General features: G+C 44.5%; 1 protein-coding gene and 1 non-coding gene across 2 annotated transcripts in view; both read left to right on the top strand.

Moving 5' to 3' along the window:
• The window catches only part of LOC126088302 (protein Wnt-2), a 529210-nt gene that overhangs the window by 304831 nt on the left and 201675 nt on the right, over positions 1–22704 (top strand). The window lies entirely within an intron of this gene.
• On the top strand, positions 22599–22674 carry Trnat-ugu (transfer RNA threonine (anticodon UGU)). Its single transcript has one exon. It is a non-coding gene; the product is annotated as a tRNA-Thr (tRNA).

Raw genomic sequence — 22704 nt, 5'->3', positions numbered from 1 at the left:
TTAAAAATTCAGTGTCAGTGGCTGAGAATGCAGGCTCTTGATTTTTACAGCACAGGTATATATGCTCTTGTGGGCAAAGAAGGTGATTATACTGAATGGAACGAAAGGTGTTGTCCTATCTATATAGCATTTACTTTTATTGCAAAAAAAAGATAAAAAGACTGACCCTCGTGTAAAGCCGATGGATACGTACAAAACACTTCACTGCCATGAATCACTAGTGTAGGGTTGCATGACAGACACTTCTACACCATCTACGGTGCTCCAATGTCTTTTCTGTGTTCAGTTTAGACGGACACTCTTAGAGAAACAAAGGTGTGCCATAAAGGCACCCGGGAGTGTGGTGATCGTAGTGAACAATTTACGTAGTCTGCAGTTCGCTGAACTGATCGTAGATGAAGGAACTGCAATGCACAGAAAATCAGAAAACAATATTCGTTCCTTTATTAATCCATCGTTTACACGTTTACGCGTTTGCGCAACTCGTTGGTGAAACTAAACACTTTCGGCGTGTTCCAACTTTGGCGACACTAGTTACGTGAGTTTTGAGGTTATGTGTGTTCGTATTGTGTAGACGAACTGAAGTATGAAGTGGGGAACGGAGAATAATGTTCGCTTTTTGGATATCTATGCTTTGTGGGATTTCAGTGATGTTGATTACAAAAATAAGCAACATATTGCTGCTGCTGAGACAGTGCGATCATAACATACGTGGTTTGACAAAATCGGAGCTGCAGGGCAAAATTTATAGAGTTAGGAGCACATATACAACTGAATTAAGAAAAATTCAAGCAAGTGTAATTCTAGCTGTGGCAATGCTCTCGTCTACTAGACAGAAGGGAAGGCTATACAAATTCAAAAAGCTGCATTCTTTATTCAATATTCATCTATTTAAAACGTCGCTACAGCGCTCCCCATTCACATATATTAGACTTTTGAAATATTGTCATTGTACAGGTCTATCTTCAAATGGTTCAAATGGCTTTGAGCACTATGGGACTTAACAGCTGAGGTCATCAGTCCCCTAGAACTTAGAACCACTTAAACCTAACTAACCTAAGGACATCACAAACATCCATGCCCGAGGCAGGATTCGAACCTGGGACCGTAGCAGTCGCACGGTTCCAGACTGAAGCGCCTAGAACCATTCGGCCACCGGCCTAACTTCAAGAGAGTAGTTTGCAAACCATTCTCTTCTTAATGCGGCCTGCTTCGAATGATTATTGTTATTAATGTTAGTAATTATTGGTGTTAATGAAACAATGTCATCACCAACAAAAACCGCATCTTATAGCATGCCGAGTGTTCTCAATTATAATTCTCACAATATGATATGTAATTTTAGTTCTGGCAACAGTGCTTCATACAGTACAGTACCTTTATTCCTTATCGCGTAATTAACTCTATCTAGAAGAAACGTGACCTGTTCTGGTGACAGTCTAAGATAATTAAATAAATGTCGTGTGACTAGGGCCTCGCGTCGGGTAGACCGTTCGCCTGGTGCAAGTATTTCGATTTAACGCCACTTCGGCGACTTGCGCGGTGACGAGGATGAAATTATGATGATTAGGACAACACGACACCCAGTCCCTGAACGGAGAAAAATCTCCTACCAAAGCGGGAATCGAACCCAGGCCCTTAGGATTGACATTCTGTCACGCTGACCACTCAATTACCGGGGGCGGACAGTCTAAGATAATTAAAAGAACTTCTTGGATCTTCCGTTATAAATTATTTCAGCGAGGATGCTGAGCAGCCGAGCTGACGTCTTTTCTTCATCCAGTCACGAATCGAAACACGTTTCTCTATTTTTTTCTTAAGCAGTAATCGCACACAGCAAGCTTTAACTCCATCACAGCTCGTGCGACGTGCAGTTGCCAAAACTTTCATTTCAGACAGGACTCAGGGACTCACAAAACGACGAAACTGAAGTGTATACTGGTGTCGCCGTGTCTACAGTCACATACGAAACCACTTGCGTGCAACTGATTACACGCAACGAGTCGCGCAACCCAATGTCGTCGTGTAAACTAGGCTTTAGTGCGCCGTCTAGTCAGCGGCGGCGGCGTAAATATACAGGGTGTTACAAAAAGGTACGGCCAAACTTTCAGGAAACATTCCTCACACACAAATAAAGAAAAGATGTTGTGTGGACACGTGTCCGGAAACGCTTAATTTTCATGTTAGAGCTCATTTTAGTTCCGTCAATATGTACTGTACTTCCTCGATTCACCGCCAGTTAGCCCAATTAAAGGACGGTAATGATGACTTCGGTGCTTGTGTTGACATGCGACTCATTGCTCTACAGTACTATCATCAAGCACATCAGCACGTAGCATCAACAGGTTAGTGTTCATCACGAACGTGGTTTTGCAGTCAGTGCAATGTTTCAAATGCGGAGTTGGCAGATGCCCATTTGATGTATGGATTAGCACGGAGCAATAGCCATGGCGCGGTACGTTTGTATCGAGACAGATTTCCAAAAGGGAGGTGTCCCGACAGGAAGACGTTCGAAGCAATTGATCGGCGTCTTAGGGAGCACGGAACATTCCAGGCTATGACTCGCGACTAGGGAAGACCTAGAACGACGAGGACACCTGCAATGGACGAGGCAATTCTTCGTGCAGTTGACGATAACCCTAATGTTAGCATCAGAGAAGTTGCTGCTGTACAAGGTAACGTTGACCACGTCACTGTATGGACAGTGCTACGGGAGAACCAGTTGTTTCCGTATCGTGTACAGCGTGTGCAGGCACTATCAGCAGCTGATTGGCCTCCACGGGTACACTTCTGCGAATGGTTCATCCAACAATGTGTCAATCCTCATTTCGGTGCAAATGTTTTCTTTACGGATGAGGTTTCATTCCAACATGATCAAATTGTAAATTTTCACAATCAACATGTGTGGGCTGACGAGAATCCGCACGCAATTGTGCAATCACGTCATCAACACAGATTTTCTGTGAACGTTTGGGCAGGCATTGTTGGTGATGTCTTGATTGGGCCCCATGTTCTTCCACCTACGCTCAATGGAGCACGTAATCATGATTTCATACGGGATACTCTAGCTGTGCTGCTAGAACATGTGCCTTTACAAGTACGACACAACATGTGGTTCATGCACGATGGAGGTCCTGCACATTTCAGTCGAAGTGTTCGTACACTTCTCAACAACAGATTCGGTGACCGATGGATTGGTAGAGGCGGACCAATTCCATTGCCTCCACGCTCTCCTGACCTCAACCCTCTTGACTTTCATTTACGGGGGCATTTGAAAGCTCTTGTCTACGCAACCCCGGTACCAAATGTAGAGACTCTTCGTGCTCGTATTGTGGACGGCTGTGATACAATACGCCATTCTCCAGGGCTACATCAGCGCATCAGGGATTCCATGCGACGGGGGGTGGATGCATGTATCCTCGCTAACGGAGGACATTTTGAACATTTCCTGTAACAAAATATTTGAAGTCACGCTGGTACGTTCTGTTGCTGTGTGTTTCCATTCCATGATTAATGTGATTTGAAGAGAAGTAATAAAATGAGCTCTAACATGGAAAGTAAGCGTTTTCGGACACATGTCGACATATAATATTTTCTTTCTATGTGTGTGAGGAATGTTTCCTGAAAGTTTGGCCACACCTGTTTGTAACACCCTGTATGCTGTCGAGAGAGCGTTGGCGGCATGTTGCTTATCAGTGTGTCTCTGGCCTGCATCTCTCGTGATAGGCACGCTTGATCCAGCGCCTATTATCGATCTTTGCGCTACATCCCTGCCGACCAGCGTGCTGGCGACAGCGCCAGCACAGATGGTAACAGACAGCTGAGTGTTTTAAAATGGAAAACGACGCGGCCTAACAACTCAGAAGATTTTACTTGATTTGCTACAGAGTCCGCTCTCACTCTGTCCCGTGTCAACGGATATTTTCGTTCCGAGTAGTTTGCGCTGATTTAGTTACGGCGCTCTTCGTTACCTCCCGACCGCTGCCCTGTACATCAGCAGAGCCTGTAGGGGCTGTCAGACCCCACCCTGAAGCCGGTCGGGGGGTGACGTGCAGAGATCGGGCAATTAGCGGGGTGACGGAGGTAACGGCCGAGGCGTGGGCGGCGGCGTCGGCGGAGCCACTGAGGCCAGGCCGGGGTTAGGCTGGAGCTGTGGCCCAGTTAGCCACGTGTGTGGCCGGCGCAGGCGCTGGGCGGCGCCGGACACGCGGCCGGTAAACACGTCGATATTATTTATGGAGCACTCGATACGGATCTGTGAGGCTGCGCCGCATTCCGCGCTCCTCGTGGGAGGCGCCGCTCACTTCCTAGCCTGCCGCCCCGCCCCGCCCCGGCAACAAAAGACGCGCCCGCGGCCCGGGCGGACCCCGCGCTAATCCGCTCGCAGCGCCGCGGTAGCCGCCCACGTGGCCGATTCTTGTTTACGGCTCTACACCTGTCTGGCACGAGAGAAGCACCAGTTGCGTCTTACTTACCCACAGCCCGAGAAAACTACTTCTTGCACCTAGAATGTACCGTCGAATTATGTGCTGTCGGATTAAAAGTGAAGCCTCGGAAAGATCCTGTATCAGTTGATATGTGTCATTTTTTCTCATACCTTGTACACTACTGGCCGTTAAAATTGCTACACCAAGAAGAAATACAGATGATAAACGGGTATTCATTGGACAAAGATATTATACTAGAACTGACATGTGATTACATTTTCACGCAATTTGGGTGCATAGATCCTGAGAAATCAGTACCCAGAACAACCACCTCTGGCCGTAATAACGGCCTTGATACGCCTGGGCATTGAGTCAAACAGAGCTTGGATGGCGTGTACAGGTACAGCTGCCCATGCAGCTTCAACACGATACCACAGTTCATCAAAAGTAGTGACTGGCGTATTTTGACCAGTCAGTTGCTCGGGCACCATTGACCAGACGTTTCCAAGTGGTGAGAGATCTGGAGAATGTACTGGCCAGGGCAGCAGTCGAACATTTTCTGTACCCAGAAAGGCCCGTACAGGACCTGCAACATGCGGTCGTGCACTATCCTGCTAAAATGTAGGGTTTCGCAGTGATCGAATGAAGGGTAGAGCCACGGGTCGTAACACATCTGAAATGTAACGTCTACTGTTCGAAGTGCCGTCAATGTGAACAAGAGGTGACCGAGACGTGTAACCAATGCCACCCCATACCATGGCGCTGGGTGATACGCACGTATGGCGATGACGAATACACGCTTCCAATGCTCTTTCACCTCGATATCGCCAAACACGGATGCGACCATCATGTTTTTGTGAACAGGACCTGGATTCATCCGAAAAAACGACGTTTTGCCATTCGTGCACTCAGGTTCGTCATGAGTACACCATCGCAGGCGCTCCTGTCTGTGATGCAGCATCAGGGGTAACCACAGCCATGGTCTCCGAGCTGATAGTCCATGCTGCTGCAAACATCGTCGAACTATTCGTGCAGATGGTTGTTGTGGTGTCACCGCCAGACACCACACTTGCTAGGTGGTAGCCTTTAAATCGGCCGCGGTCGGTTAGTATACGTCGGACCCGCGTGTCGCCACTATCAGTGATTGCAGACCGAGCGCCGCCACACGGCAGGTCTAGAGAGTCTTCCTAGCACTCGTCCCAGTTGTACAGCCGACTTTGCTAGCGATGGTTCACAGACAAAATACGCTCTCATTTGCCGAGACGATAGTTAGCATAGCCTTCAGCTACGTCATTTGCTACGACCTAGCAAGGCGCCATTACCAGTTACTATTGATGCTGTAAAACGTGTACCGTCAAGAGCGATGTTAACCAATTATGGATTAAAGTTAAGTATCCCAGCAGCTACGTACGTTTTTTGCTAGTATAATTCCCTTGACCTGTTCCAGACCTCACGCTAGCCTGCGTGAGCTTAAACGCGTGCCTTTCGGCTTCCTCATAGTGGGTTCGCTGTCTTGCCAATCCACAACAGTTGTCGTCTTGCAAACGTCTCCATCTGTTGACTCCGGCGCTCAGTTCGGAACAGCGCGACTGCTACGGTCGCGGTTCGAATCCTGCCTCGGGCATGGAAGTGTGTGATGTTCTTAGGTTAGTTAGGTTTAAGTAGTTCTAAGTTCTAGGGGACTGATGACCACAGATGTTAAGTCCCATAGTGCTCAGAGCCTTTTTTTTTTGACTCCGGGATCGAGACGTGGCTGCACGATCCGTTACAGCCATGCGGATAAGATGCCTGTCATATCGACTGCTAGTGATACGGGGCCGTAGGGATCGAGCACGGCGTTCCGTATTACCCTCCTAAACCCACCGATTCCATATCCTGCTAACAGTCATTGGATCTCGACCAGCGCGCAGCAATGTCGGGATACGATAAACCACAATCGCGATAGGCTACAAACCGACCTTTATCAAAGTTGGAAATGTGATGGTACGCATTTCTGCTCCTTACACTAGACACCACAACAACGTTTCACCAGGCAACGTCGGTCAACTGCTGTAAGTGTCTGCGAAACCGGTTGGAAACTTTCCTCATGTAGCACGTTGTAGGTGTCGCCACCGGCGCCAACCTTGTGTGAATGCTCTGAAAAGCTAATCATTTGCATATCACAGCATCTTCTTCCTGTCGGTTAAATTTCGCGTCTGTAGCACGTCATCGTCATGGTGTAGCAATTTTAATGACAAGTAGTGTATTTTTCTCAGAGTACACGTCTATATTTCTTAAACTAATAAACATATGCAATAAAACTTCCTGGCAGATTAAAACTGTGTGCCCGACCGAGACTCGAACTCGGGACATTTGCCTTTCGCGGGCAAGTGCTCTACCAACTGAGCTACCGAAGCACGAATCACGCCCGGTACTCACAGCTTTACTTCTGCCTGTACCTCGTCTCCTGCCTTCCAAACTTTACAGAAGCTCTCCTGCGACCTTGCAGAACTAGCACTCCTGAAAGAAAGGATATTGCGGAGACATGGCTTAGCCACAGCCTGGGGGATGTTCCCAGAATGAGATTTTCACTCTGCAGCGGAGTGTGCGCTGATATGAAACTTCCTGGCAGATTAAAACTGTGTGCCCGACCGAGACTCGAACTCGGGACCTTTGCCTTTCGCGGGCAAGTGCTCTACCAACTGAGCTACCGAAGCACGACTCACGCCCGGTACTCACAGCTTTACTTCTGCCAGTACCTCGTCTCCTACCTTCCAAACTTTACAGAAGCTCTCCTGCGTCCTTGCAGAACTAGCACTCCTGAAAGAAAGGATATTGCGGAGACATGGCTTAGCCACAGCCTGGGGGATGTTCCCAGAATGAGATTTTCACTCTGCAGCGGAGTGTGCGCTGATATGAAACATCCTGGCAGATTAAAAATGTGTGCCCGACCGAGACTCGAACTCGGGACCTTTGCCTTTCGCGGGCAAGTGCTCTACCAACTTAGCTACAGAAGCACGACTCACGCCCGGTACTCATAGCTTTACTTCTGCCAGTACCTCGTCTCCTACCTTCCAAACTTTACAGAAGCTCTCCTGCGAACCTTGCAGAACTAGCACTCCTGAAAGAAAGGATATTGCGGAGACATGGCTTAGCCACAGCCTGGCTCATTCTGCAAACATCCCCCAGGCTGTGGCTAAGCCATGTCTCCGCAATATCCTTTCTTTCAGGAGTGCTAGTTCTGCAAGGTTCGCAGGAGAGCTTCTGTAAAGTTTGGAAGTTAGGAGACGAGGTACTGGCAGAAGTAAAGCTGTGAGTACCGGGCGTGAGTCGTGCTTCGGTAGCTCAGTTGGTAGAGCACTTGCCCGCGAAAGGCAAAGGTCCCGAGTCTCGGTCGGGCACACAGTTTTAATCTGCCAGGAAGTTTCATATCAGCGCACACTCCGCTGCAGAGTGAAAATCTCATTCTGGAAACATCCCCCAGGCTGTGGCTAAGCCATGTCTCCGCAATATCCTTTCTTTCAGGAGTGCTAGTTCTGCAAGGTTCGCAGGAGAGCTTCTGTAAAGTTTGGAAGGTAGGAGACGAGGTACTGGCAGAAGTAAAGCTGTGAGTACCGGGCGTGAGTCGTGCTTCGGTAGCTCAGTTGGTAGAGCACTTGCCCGCGAAAGGCAAAGGTCCCGAGTTCGAGTCTCGGTCGGGCACACAGTTTTAATCTGCCAGGAAGTTTCATATCAGCGCACACTCCGCTGCAGAGTGAAAATCTCATTCTGGGATATGCAATAAATTTTGTTTTTTGAAGAACGAGAAACTCAAAAACTTTGTTTTCATGCATTTTCTTAAGTGTTCAATATGCCCACTTGAGATGCAAGGCGTATGTCAATGCTGTATTCAAACTGTTCCCACACTGCAGCGAGCATGTTTGAGTTACACTTCCCACAGCTGCTGTTATGCGACGTCTCAGTTGATTCATTGCTGTTGGTAACGGAAGCACATAAACATTTTATAAACCCCTACAAGAAATAATCACATACAGTCATGTAAAAAGACCTTGGAGGCCACTAGTGTAAGCCTGAATCCTTTCGTCCACTGCAACCGATCCATTTCAGTAATCCTTCGATTTAAAAATTCCCGCACTTCCAGGTTGGTTGGTTGGTTGGTTGTTTTGGGGAAGGAGACCAGACAGTGTGGTCATCGGTCTCATCGAATTAGGGAAGGATGGGAAGGAAGTCGGCCGTGCCCTTTCAGAGGAACCATCCCGGCATTTGCCTGAAGTGATTTAGGGAAATCACGGAAAACCTAAATCAGGATGGCCGAACGCGGGATTGAACCGTCGTCCTCCCGAATGCGGCACTTCCAGGTGCCAGTGTGGCGGTGCCCCATCCTCTTGGTAAATGAAGTCCTTCGAATCAGTCTCCAACTGTGAGAAAAGACAGTTCTCAAGTATATCGCGATATGTGTTTCCTGTAACAGTTTTCATGGCAAAGAGAAAATGCACAAAACATTTTGGAGAGTCCCTCTCATGTTGTATAACTTCATGTGGTTGTTCCATACCCCATATTCTCACCTTATGAGGATTCACATGTGACTTAAATGGAATGTTGCCTCGTCACTGCCGGTCGCTGTGGCCGAGCGGTTCTAGGCGCTTCAGTCCGCAACCACGCGCCTGTTACGGTCGCAGGTTGAAATCCTGCCTCGGGCATGGATGTGTGTGACGTACCTAGGTTAGTTAAGTTTACGTAGTTCTAAGTCTAGGGGACTGATGCTAAGTCCCATAGTGCTCAGAGCCATTTGAGTCTCGTCACTAAACAATAAGCGTGGAAGGAAACTATCATCCTCCACCTTGCCAAGAATGATATTTCAGAACTCCATACGTTGTTGTTCGTAACCTTCACTAAGAGCTACTGTAGCTGAATTTTGTATGGTTTCATGTGTAAACGTCGACGCAGCACACGTCAGACGGACATCGGGGCCATGTCGAGCTACACGGCGAACGGATTTTTGCGGACTCCTTGTGAAACTACGGCTGATGCATTCGACGACTGCGTCAGACACTTGGAGACGACCCGGCGATTTCCCTTTACGCAAACAACCTGCTCGGAATTGTTCATACCATCGTCAAATGCTCTGTGCTGTTGGGGGATCCGCGCCATACCTAGCACGAAAGTCACGCTGAACAATTATTACTGACTCGTACTGCGCAAAACGCTTTCTGTTATCCTGACACCATTTTTACTAGAACTGAAGTGGGCGCATACATTGCTTCTGCTTAGCGGGAGCCATGTAAAACTGGACCATCTGCTCTTCCCAACATTACGTTGTTCACGCACGTATCTCAAGTACCTTCTTCTTCTTCTTCTGCTTTTACGGCCTCATTGGACCACTTCAGTCAATCATTTCTGGTCCTCTTCTTTGGTATTTTCCCCTTTCGAGTGGCCCAGTATCTCTTCATTCGTTCCGATGCTTTTCGTCGTTCCTCATCTGTGAATACCCTTTTCATTGTATGTCGTTTGTCAATTTTTGGTTTAAATCTTATTTCTGTGTCCCTCAACTTCTTTAAATTTGGCGTTTTGTTCTGCAAATCATCCAGAGTTATTTCCAGTTCTTCCATATCCTCTCTTATTTCCTTAAGCTATCCTCCTTGTTGTTTCAAATTCCAGAGTTTCTCAATAATTTTCCTTGATAATCTGGTTTCTGGTGTCCTCAGAATGTGACCACAAAAAGAGATCCTTTTCTTTCGTATAGTATCGGTGATGGGCTCCAGTTCTCTGTATACCACTTCATTTGGAACTATCCGCCATTGCCCAGCTTTTTGATATTTCTTATTTATGCATGTTCTAGCAATTCTTCTCTCTACTTTTAAAATTTTGTCAATTCTGTTTTTCTGGGTGACTTTAAAAAGAGTTTCACTTCCGTATGTAACCTCTGGTTGAACCACCGTCTTGTAATGTTTTAATTTTGTTTTAATTGATAGACATTTTTTATTGTACGTAGACCATGTTAGTTTTTGAGCTTTTATCATTTTATTAGTTCTTGCTCGCCATGCAGGTTTCTCGTCCAATTTATGTGTTATAATTTCACCCAGGTATTTAAATTGTTTCACTATTTTAATTTCCCTATTGTTCACTGTGATGTGATCTATTACAAGTGGATCCGTTACCATTATTTCAGTCTTTTCAAATGATATCTGGAGTCCTAATTTTTGTGCTATATTTTGTAAGCTTGTTATTTGTTTCGTGGCTTCCTGAATATTATTAGCTAGTAATGCTAGGTCATCAGCAAATCCCAAGCAATTTAGGTTTATTTTATCTTTCTTAGTTCCAATTTTAATATTCATAGGATTTTCCTTGTACCGTTCTCTCATTACATATTCAAGAGCACAATTGAATAGCAATGGTGATAAACAATCTCCCTGTCTCAACCCTGTTTTAATCGTAAATGGTTCAGATATTTCTCCTCTAAATTTTACTTTGGATTTGGTGTTTGTTAATGTTAACTGTATCATTTTTATTAATTTAGGATGAAGTCCAAAATTCCTTAATATTTTCATCATTGAAGATCTATGGATGCAATCATACGCCTTTTTGAAATCTACAAAGGTTATGACTAGTTGTTTTTGCCTTCTTTTGTAGAGTACCATAATAGCTATTTTTTTTTAATTGGGTGATTCTACTTGATGCACCCTGTAGTTACGAATAGCCCCTTGTTCAAGAGTGGATTCACTCAATAATTTATCCTTTTTTGCATCTTGCAGTAGGTTTATATTGTATACAACAAAGTTTATCGTTAAATCTATATAGATTAAAATTATAAAGGATTGTAATTTGTTTAATGTGTATATCCTATTTAAAAAACGTATACATTAACTAAATTTGCTTTTATTCTATGATTCCACTCATTTTCCTAATACAGGCTGTCCCAGCAGAGATCGTCGTTATTCATGGATGTGACAGAAATCATCAGTCTAAGCAAAAAGTCTAGTAAACATGGACTCTAAAAAAGCACACCTTAAGAACTATGAGCATTTCATCTTCCGTACTGTAAAAGACATACCTTCTACTGCAAGCTTTATTGTAAAAGACATACCTTCTACTGCAAGCTCTTTGCTATTTTTGGGAGGAGGTACAAGGGCTATCCAAAAAGTAATGAACGATCGGTCGCGAAATGGAAACCGCGCGAAAATTGATGAGGCCTTCTACAGACGTGTTGGGCAGTGTCGCTAGCATGCCTAGAGATAGTGTCACCTCCCTCTTCTCAGTTCTGAGGGACAATGAGAGTGTAAAGATGCCTAGAACATATTGTCTCCCGCCAAGTATTGATGCCTGCCGAGAGATTTCGCCCGATTTCATGCAACCCCATCAGCCGCAAACTGCAAAGGCGATAAGGACGCTCCTGCAGCATTTCCGATGGGAAGTGTTTGATCTCTGTGAATTTAATCTCTGCTTAAATGAACCACTGGCTATGAAGACAACATTTTGGCGCAGAAAACAAGCTGCAGTCCGGCTTAGAAAATTGTTGGAAAGCGCAAGAGACTGCCTCGTATGACGTCGGTACTGGAAAGTTGGTACAACGCTACGACGGATATCTAAGTCGAAGTGGCGACTATGTAGAGAAGTATTTGCGAGATGTATCTAACCATTCCAAAGAAACAATTTTCATTTCCACTGTGGTTTCCATTTCACGATCTATCGTTCTTTACGTTCTGAATAGCCCTCGTAGTAATTACCAAAACAAGAAAAAATTATCTAGTAAACAGATCTAAAATGCTTACCTTAAGAGCTAGGAGCACTTGTTCAGTACAGTGGCGAAGATGTAGTAGTTCTCATATCCCTTAAGGGATGCACCTCAGAGCCCATGTTTGCTTCGGATGATCATTTCTGTCATGTCGCTGAATATTGACCGTTTCTCCACGCTACGGTCGCAGGTTCGAATCCTGCCTCGGGCATGGATGTGTGTGATGTCGTGGTATCGTGGTATCGTGTTGAAGCTGCATGGGGAGCTGTACCTGTACACGCCATCCAACCTCTGTTTGACTCAATGCGCAGACGTATCAGGGCCGTTATTACGGCCAGAGGTGGTTGTTCTGGGTACTGATTTCTCAGGATCTATGCACCCAAATTGCGTGAAAATGTAATCACATGTCAGTTCTAGTATAATATATTTGCCCAATGAATACCCGTTTATCATCTGCATTTCTTCTTGGTGTAGCAATTTTAATGGCCAGTAGTGTATATCATGGACGTTGTTTGCTGAAGCATCCCTGGTTTTGGCAATTCGCTGGTCACCGACCGACAGGCCACATATAGCAGCTAAATGGACGCAATGTCGCAATGCTGCTCCAGCATATTATAGCAAGTGCATCTCTTGGAGCAATAAGCCCTCTTGCCTTTGGGTGTGCAATTAAAATACAATGCTGTGTGTCACATTTATACTTTTTTGAACTTCTTCCTCTTCCCCACATCAACGTTTGATATTAGTAGAGTTTTTTTTATTGAGAAACGCTCCCTTCCGATTTTCCAATCATTTATGATGTCTTGGTTGCTTCGATCATTTTGTCTTCTGCCATTTTTTGTTCTGATATGATTTTCTCTACAGACGTGACAAGTTGTTTACACAGCCTCATAGATATGAGTATGATCGAATGTGATCAAAACTATTCGTACAGCATACGGAAAATAAACAACACAATTTTTTTATATCGACGAAGCTAAATTTTTTTTGATCATTGTTCTATGAAAAACAGCGATTTTTATAATTTTATAACTTATTTCATTATGCACAGTCGGATCACATTTAAGTCGTTTGTGTTTATTTTTAGATGATCCGTTTCTGTCTTGTAAGAGATCATCTTCAGATCTTAGATTCCTTGACGAACGTAGGAGCCGTTGGCGTGGAGCAGGTCCATCTGTGGAGGCATGGAGAACACATCTAAATTGCAATACACACAGTCGTGATTGTATTTATGTTATTTATTATTATTATTTTTAGATGTCCGGTGTCGATCTTCTAAGAGGTCATTTTCAGATCTCATACCCCTTTTTAACCTTAGCAACCATTGGCGTGGAGCCGCTCTGTCTGTGTAGGTGTGGAGAACACAGCACAGATTGACCTGCTCCATGCCAACGGTTCCTGTGATCATCAACGAATATAACATTTGAAGATAATCTGTTAGAAGATCGAAACCGGTCATCAAAAAATAAACAGGACGACTGTGTGTGCTGAAATAAGTTATTAACAAAATTTCTAATTTATCTCGTGATGAATGTGTCGGATATAATGCGTCGAGAGTAATCGCGCGTCACAGGCGGGAGAAATCTTTCCATTCTTCCACTACTGTATCGTTCCCAATTGTACTGTCAAGCAAGCCGGCCACTGTGGTCGAACGGTTCTAGGCACTTCAGTCCGGAAGCACGCGGCTGCTACGGTCGCAGGTTCGAATCCTGCCTCGGGAATGGATGTGTGTGATGTCCTTAGGTTAGTTAGGTTTAAGTAGTTCTAAGTCTAGGGGACTGATGACCTCAGATGTTAAGTCCCATAGAGCTTCGAGCCATTTGAACCATTGGAACTGTCAAGCAAGTTGTTTTATTTTTTTCTGGTACTATTCATCAATTCACGGTTAACAGAGTACTTCGAAACATTGTCAAACATAAAATTCAAACAAAAACTTATTTAAAAATAATTTTGATGGGTTTTTTTACGCCGCGCCGAGGATTGTTTCAGTGGGATAATTGCTTGACACAAATGATTTACTCATGCTTTATCTTTAAAGGCTGAGCAAACCGCAGAAAGTATAAATTTGAATGACTGAAATCACTGCCTTCTGTACTTGTCTTGGTCTCTTGATGAGGTATTTCGTTCTGGTTAGCTTTTCAAGTCTATCACAGAAAACAGAAGAAATAGTATCACTACTACTTCGCTTTTTTGTTACGTTATGTAAAACACTGTGTGTGTCAGCTAGAAGGCACCTACCAGATTAGAGTCGGGATAAAAAAGTGTATGTTTAAAACTTGTAGTGTAATCTCTGGTGTTTACCATTATTCGGGATATGAAAACCATGTTCGAGAGTAATGGAGGACCACTTTTGACTAACGGTCCTGCGCGCTTGACCGAGTATCGACGTCGCGTGTCATCCGACAGGCTCGTTTCCTGAACGACAGCTAAATAGACGCGGAGACGCCCACCTACATGCTCGGCCACACTTCCATTCAGAGCGACGGACCTGATTGAGTCTCCTCGACACCTGGCCCGGACCACATGCCAGCAAAAGGAGGACCTCGCCGGCCGGAAACCTCAGGACGGCGCCGCAGTCTCGGCGAGCATCGCTTACTCGACAAGAAGCGAGACATAATGCCGTCATAACACGGCGATCGGCTCTCTCTGAACAAGCGCCTAAGCACCTGCCGCGGGCTACGAGTTGCGTCACGCTTCCAGCGGCGACAAATGCTGCGTCGTTACGGCCGAGTGGGCAACCAGGTGGAAGACGACGGACAGCTGACCGCTTTCGCCCGCGCTGCCCGTTAGCACAGCTTTAAATTACGCCGAGCTGACCAATTACCAGCAGGGTAGCGGCGGATGTCGCCCCCGGGGCACCGCTTTCTCCAGCGGCGAGTGGGTGGCCCGGCGATTATGAAAGTCGTTCGGTGCGTGAGTACCTGCACAGTATATTGCCGAAGATTGCGTGACATATGTACACAACGACGAACCGCCGAAGTATGAAAAAATTCTTCGAAATAATGTGCCGGACTCGAACCTGGATTTCTCGCTTACCGTGAGCAGTCGCCTTAACAACATAGACTATCCGTGCACGCCTCCCGGACTGACCCAAACTTCCATATGTCACGTTTTCTGTTTCCTTGTGTCATAGTCTACTCTGTTCATCCCTTAGCGCTCGAAACTTTACTTGTACTTCCGCACCATGGAGAATGAAACTATGAGGAATCGAGACTATTGTTGTTAAAATACGTTCCAAAAAGCCCCTCATAAAAATGGGATTTCGTGCTGAACACCTTAGACACACTGTCCAGCGAGAGCAGCGAGGTGGAAGTTCCCCGATGTTCTGGGATGGTATTATGTGGGGCCGACGTACGCTGCTGGTGGTCATGGAAGGTTCCGTAACGGTTGTACGATACGTGAATGCCTTCCTCCGACCGATAGCGCAACCATATCGGCAGCATATTGGCGAGGCATTTGTCTTCATGGACGACAATTTACGCCCCCATCGTGCACATCTTGTGAATGACTTCCTTCATGATAACGACATCGCTTGACTAGAGTGGGCATTTTTCTCTGCCTCGTGATGACTGGGTGTTGTGTGATGTCCTTAGGTTAGTTAGGTTTAAGTAGTTCTAAGTTCTAGGGGACTGATGACCTTAGATGTTAAGTCCCATAGTGCTCAGAGCCATTTGAACCATTTGACTAGAGTGGCCAGCATGTTCTCCAGACATGAACCCTATCGAACATACCTGGGATAGACTGAAAAGGGCTGTTTATGGATTACGTGACCCACCAAACACACTGAGGGACCTACACTGAATCGCCGTTGAGGAGTGAGACAATCAGTCAACAGTGCCTTGATGAACTTGTGGATATTACGCCACGACGAATACAGGCAAGCATCAGTGCAAGAGGACGTGCTACTGGGTATTAGGTGTACCGGTGTGTACAGCAATCTGGACCACGACCTCTGAAGGTCTCGCTGTATGGTGGTACAACGTGCAATGTGTGGTTTTCATGAGCAGTATAAAGGGCGGAAATAATGTTTATGTTCACCTCTATTCCAATTTCCTGTAGAGGTCTCGGAACTCTAAGAACTGAGGTGATGTAAAACTTTTTTTGATTCGTGTATTTTTCGAAATATATTCGATAGATTGCCACTTCTTTTATCATCAGCTGTGTTGGTTATAGCTATACTATCCATCCATGGATGGTATATGCATGTGCCGGGCCAGGATTCGAACTGGGATTTCCCGCTTATCGTGAGCTGTCCCCTTAAACACTTGGCTAACCGTGCATGCCTCCCTGGCCTACTTAGCTATATCGCAAGTCTTAGGTAGGGAATACGACGATAATAAGAACAAAAGTAGCCTCGATTCGTCAGTTTCATTCTCCCTGGCGCGGGAATACAACTAAAGGAGGAGGAGGAGTAGGAGGACATTAGTGTTTAACGTCCCGTCGACAACGAGGTCATTACAGACGGAGAAAAAGTTCGGATTAGGGAAGTTTTGGGAAGAAAATCAGCCGTACCCTTTCAAAGGAACCATCCTGGCATTTGCCTGAAACGATTTAGGGAAATCGCGGAAAACCTAAATCAGGATGGCCGTCGTCCTCCCGAATGCGAGTCCAGTGTGCTATACACTGCACCACCGTGCTCAGTTATACAGCTAAAGCTGCGAGCACTGAGACATGGTCAGATTAGACCACGTCATGTAGAAGTAGACAGCGTGATATATAAAAGTTTGGTGCGTGGACGGATAGCTAGAGTGGTTAAAGCGACTGTTCGTGATAAGCGGGAAATCCAGTGTAACATAGCTTTACCCGATACAGCTGACGCCATAAAATTCGCAATTCAGGGCATATATTTAAAAAAAATATATCGACAGCAGTAGGTTTGTCACTCAAAATTTGAAGAAACTGTCTCATACTAAGATGTTAGTGTTCAAAAATGTGTGTGAAATCTTATGGGATTTAACCGCTAAGGTCATCAGTCCCTAAGCTTACACACTACTTAACCTAAATTATCCTGAGGACAAACACACACACCCATGCCCGAGGGAGGACTCGAACTTGCGACCGTAGCGGTCGCGCGGTTCCAGACTGTAGCACCTAGAACCACTCGGCCACTCCGGCCGGCTAATGTAACTAATAACACCGAGATCACCTGACTACGAAATGAAAAAGGATTCCAAATCAAATTACTTTGTTACAGTAGTTCTGCATTTCAGATATACAGGATGATTATAATTGAAGTTAAACCTTCAAAGCGTTGTAGAAATAACACCACAGATCAGAATGACGTCAAACTGGAACGGAACTGAGGAGAAGGGGGAGAAGGGGGAAAACGTATAGCAGAAGAAAAATAAATGTAGGAATAGATGGTGCTGTAAGCATCATAATTTAACAGTGGTCGACTACAAATGACAAATGAATCATACAACAATGGCTAAGGCGAACGTTAAACAAACAGTGTACATGGGTGTACAAGTGTGATGCTGTTAGTTATGTAAACCCACCCACTACGGCAAGGTCATATCACAACGGATGGGAAAAATCGATTTTTAATTGTCCTGAGGCCAAAAACCGTACAAAATGCATCAATCACATTCCTAGATCATTTTAATTTTTTGCATCCCAGTATTAAGATAACAATGGAAGTTGAAAAGTGTGGAGTAATGATGAGGCATTAGGACGCGATGTTTATCTCGAGCCCGTGCTTAAAGACCGATGTCTTCATGCATCAAGTTGTTATCCACCGTACCGACGCAGAGGGTTCCTACGTGCATTGATGAAAAGAGCTTATGCCATTCAGATGCTGATAGTTTGACACAAGAACTGGATTATCTAAAAGCAGTGTTGAGGCAGAATTGTTATACCGTCAACCGTCAGTCATATCCTTCACGGTCTAAGGATTGGACCTTCCCGGGAACCAACATAAGATAGAAGCAAATAGGTGGCATTCCTACCTTTTGCCTGAAGGATATCTCCAAAAATAGGAAGAATTTTCAAGAGATTTGATATTAAAAGTATATTCTGCCCGTCAGCTAAGACGAGAGCGATGCAGGGCTCAGTGAAGGATGAACTGGGTTTGAGGAAGCCTAGTGTCTACAAAAGTACCAACCATTGCGGGAAGGACAGACGATTCATACAGTTGAAGATCGATGCGTGGAGCACCAAACCCCATGCGCTTATTTCAGCCAGAAAAATAGGCGGTTGGTGGAACATTGTCTTACTAAAGGACATAAAATGAAACACAAGTGGTTGCCCCACGTCGCGTTATTGGGATTGTCTAGTGAAAGAAGCTATTGAAATCTTTTTATCTGATTATTATCAACAGAGATAAAGGGTATTCTTCAAGTAAGAGCTGGAACCCGGTCTTGTTTTACGTTAAGGGCTCCGGAAAGGCTTAAAATCATGAAAAGTTCAATTTTTACTTTTTTGCGTTTTCTGAATCTGCAGACTATTACCTTTTAATAGATATATAATTTATTCAATTCCAAAGACTACAACTATTTTTAAATTTTTTTTTGAAATGTGTTCTACATGGGCGTGACCCACTGTGGCGCTATTAAACTGCTGTCAAATGGTGTTATTATTAACGTCCGTGTTCATCAGGTACGTTTTAGTGATGTGAGATAAAGTATGTATTGTGCCTAACCTGTGATGGTTCAATATATATCGCTGGTGTGATTGTAGATTGTTTCATGTTTATTTACTCTGTCGTTATCTCGAAAATATTCGTAATTAATTCTGTTTCTTGAGTCTCTGTTTTGTTGAAGTATAATAATTGGAATAGAAACACTTCACTTTGGTGTGTATGATGCTGTTGCGACTTTCAATGATGGCAACATTGTAAGGTGCAAGGTATTTAGAAATATGGGAATGAAGATAGGTTCTAACATGGTACGAGCGATGCTTGCTTTAGACAAGGAACGCCTTCGGGCTGCAGACAGGGCTGTAAAGAGTCTAGAAATACAAGCGAGAGTAAACAGGAGGAGGAACAAGAGGAATCTGGAGGAGGAGTTTGCAGAGGATGAAGATAATCCATCCTATGGACCTGGAATGCACTAAAAAGTTAATCCAATCTTTGTCGCTCGATTCCCAAAACTTTTATTTTCTCATACTAATTACATGTTTTCTAAGGATCTTCCAAACATATTTGTTTCAAACTTTCAGTAAATGTTACACAGTACCTTCTGCATAATTTAACACAGCCTTTTTCCAAAAAAACTGTATATTTTTGAATATATAAATAAAAATTGCAAAAAAAAAATGTTGTGAATTTTCATTACAATTGAAAAAAAACTCATCTTTAATAACTGAACTAAAATTTTGTAAAATCCATATGTTAAGTTGTAGCCCATATTCAAATAAATAATCTGTAAAAAGTTCAACTTCCTACCTCAAATACTTTGTGAGGAAAGATGAAATTTATAAGCGTTATTTTAACATTGCAAGTATAGGGCGTTCCGGAGCCCCTTAAAAAACAACGGTCTTTGTTCTGGTCATCAACAGATGTCAACAGTGTTTGATATCGATTTATCGTTTCCGCGAGTTATCACCATCGGTGTGCTGTTCTGCTTTGCGCTAGAGGACAGCTAAGTTCGCACACTCTCGGTAGACCACCACTGCGGTTTGGTTTCATTTCCGACGAGTTAGTTCGACGGCTTACTCACCTGAAAATGGGCGCCAGCTGATTCGCCGAAATATTGTGTCAAGATGGCATAGTTCCAGATGCAGACCCGATATGAATATCAGTAAATGTTCTACCAGCTCATTGACGGCTTTCATAAAATGAAACAGAATAAAAACGCATAAAACGGTGGGTCATCGCACAATGCCGCGTTCGTAAGATCTGCTGAGGGCTCAAAGAGCGTCATGTTGACGCTTCTTCAAATGTCCGGATTTGTTGTGGACATGTCCTCGATATTACTGTGTAAGCGCAGCTACTGGCTCAGCCATAATGCTATTCTATTAGTTCCCTACCTTTCCTCATTTTAAAGATGCTACTTGTTGTTTGTCTAGGATGTCAACTTCTAGCGATTTTGGCAAAGGACGTATCGCAAATTTATGTTTATGCATCTGCTTTACTTTTATGGTTTAGCGAAGGGATCCACCATCTTAGGGACTATGGATGACATTTTTACCAATGACCTAAAAACTATAGTTTTAAAATCTGAGCAGGCCATTATGTGTAACATCGTTTAGTATAAACGTTACATAGACGATACATCGTTGCTTGTTAGTGCTTCTGAGGAAGATATAGAGGAAATCGCAAAAAAATTCAACGATGGCCACGAAAAAAAATCGAGTTTACCTGCAGCACGAAACTGGTAACAATTTACAATTCCTCTACTTGAACATTAAAAGGCAGGGCAATATTTACGCTTGCAACTTACTGTTTACATTATACTCTGATTCTTAATTATTCGTGCCGTCCGTATGTTTACAAAGAGGCTTCTTTCAGTATCTTACCACACAGGGCACTCGTTGTGACAGAGAGCAACAGGATAAAGATACGGAATCAAGCGTCATTACGAAAATAGCGGTTAACAACCGTTAAAAAGTAGGTATTGTTAATAGAATCCTGCGCAAAAGCTATAACAATAGAAAGGATAAACATAACGAAGAAGAAAACGGTACTTTGCCATGCTCTCGAATAGTTTCAAAAATATAGTGTGTATTTTTAAAACTCTCGGTGTCACAGTAGCGTTTCGGACAATTAATCTAATCAGGTATAGCCTAAAGCAATATTTTGATAAAAAAAAGAAAATATCGGGGATTTATAAAATATAGTGCGCGTCCTGTGATGCAAAGTTTATTGGGCAGACGGAAAGACATTTTTGATTAGATACAAGGAACATAAAGATGCATTTAGACTAAGGAACTATGACACATCGGCTGTTTTGGACTAAGTGCACGGAACGGATTATCCGCTTAATGGAATAGAAGATGACTTAGAAGTCCTACAGATAGAAAAGAAAGGACGAAAACTCAACTTGCTGGAAGAACTGGAGATTACTATTCACGAAAGCATACGTAACAATATTCTTAATGCGCAAGGGAAAGACACCGGAACGAGATTTCTTGACGGCTATCCGTCCAACCATCACGTGATTTTTGAGAGTTATCAGTGAAGCTGTGGTTTTGTTGTGTGTTACGAAAATGGAACAGCGGAATTTAGACCAACGTTATACCATTAAGTTAGTGCTAAACTTGTGGAATCCGTGGAGTATGACCTATTAAAAGTTGAAACAGGCCAATGGGCATCATTCCTTACAAAGAGCACAATTTTTCGCTGGCACAAATAATTTCTGGAAGGCCGAGAACACGTTGAAAATGAACCTCTCTAAGAGAGACTTTCAACAGACACTTCCTTAAGAGACTCGAGAAAAGGGTGAATCGAGTGAGACTGGACACTGTAGAGAAGTGGATGCTGCACCGTGACAAAGCCCCATGTGTTACGGCCACTTCCATCACGGAATTTTTGACCTCAAAAAGCATTCCTTTTGTTCCATAGCCCCCTGTTCGCCTAATGTTATTCCCTGTGACCTTTTCTTTTCACGAAATTGAAATAGGTCTTAAAAGGACGTCATTTTGGGATCCTGGAGAACTTTCGAAAGAATGTGACCGACATGTGGCAGGTCGTAGCAGTTGAAGCCTTTCGGCGCTGCTACAAAGACTGGGAACGACGCCTCCGCCGATGTATAGCTGCTCGAGGGAAGTACTTTGAAGGGGACAATAATGTCACTCAGAAGAAGATGTAGTTAGATGAATGACGAACACTAACTTCACTTAACGAAGGCTTATTCAGCACTTGCACATACAAGAGCGCGGAGCAAACTGCCTCCGGCCAGACCACATACAGTATATATACAGCTACAGAACACTCGAGTACAATGATTCTTGACATTTGTGGATACTTCTAGAATATACTCGAACCGAATATAGAAATTAAATTACAATTAAATGAACGCCCTCAGCTGCTTACAGGCGTTGACATACGTCAACGGGGACAGATGAAAATGTGTGCCCCGACCGGGACTCGAACCGGGGATCTCCTGCTTAGATGGCAGACGCTCTTACCCATCGGAGCCACCGAGGACACAGAGGATAGCGCGACTGCAGGGATTTATCTCTGGCACGCCTCCCGCGAAACCCACATTCTCAACGTATTGTCCCGCACTACATTCGTAGTGCCCCCGCCATTATACTCATTACTCGCGGCGCGTTGCCGATTCCCGTAAGAGATACCATCTTAGTATATAAATATTTAAGGCTCACCGGCCACTTAACCATCTTCTTCTTCTGTGCGAATGCACAAACAGTGCCCGAACTCTTACGGGAATCGGCAACGCGCCGCGAGTAATGAGTATAATGGACGGGGGCACTACGAATGTAGTGCGGGACCATACGTTGAGAATGTGGGTTTCGCGGAGGACGTGTCAGAGATAAATCCCTGCAGTCGCGCTATCCTCTGTGTCCTCGGTGGCTCAGATGGATAAGAGCGTCTGCCATGTAAGCAGGAGATCCCGGGTTCGAATCCCGGTCGGGACACACATTTTCATCTGTCCCCGTTGACGTATG

Source organism: Schistocerca cancellata, chromosome 6 (genome assembly GCF_023864275.1).
Source record: "Schistocerca cancellata isolate TAMUIC-IGC-003103 chromosome 6, iqSchCanc2.1, whole genome shotgun sequence".
In the NCBI taxonomy this organism is placed as follows: Eukaryota; Metazoa; Arthropoda; class Insecta; order Orthoptera; family Acrididae; genus Schistocerca; species Schistocerca cancellata.
Note: the sequence above shows the minus strand (reverse complement) of the source record. Positions and strands in the feature narration are given on the sequence as shown.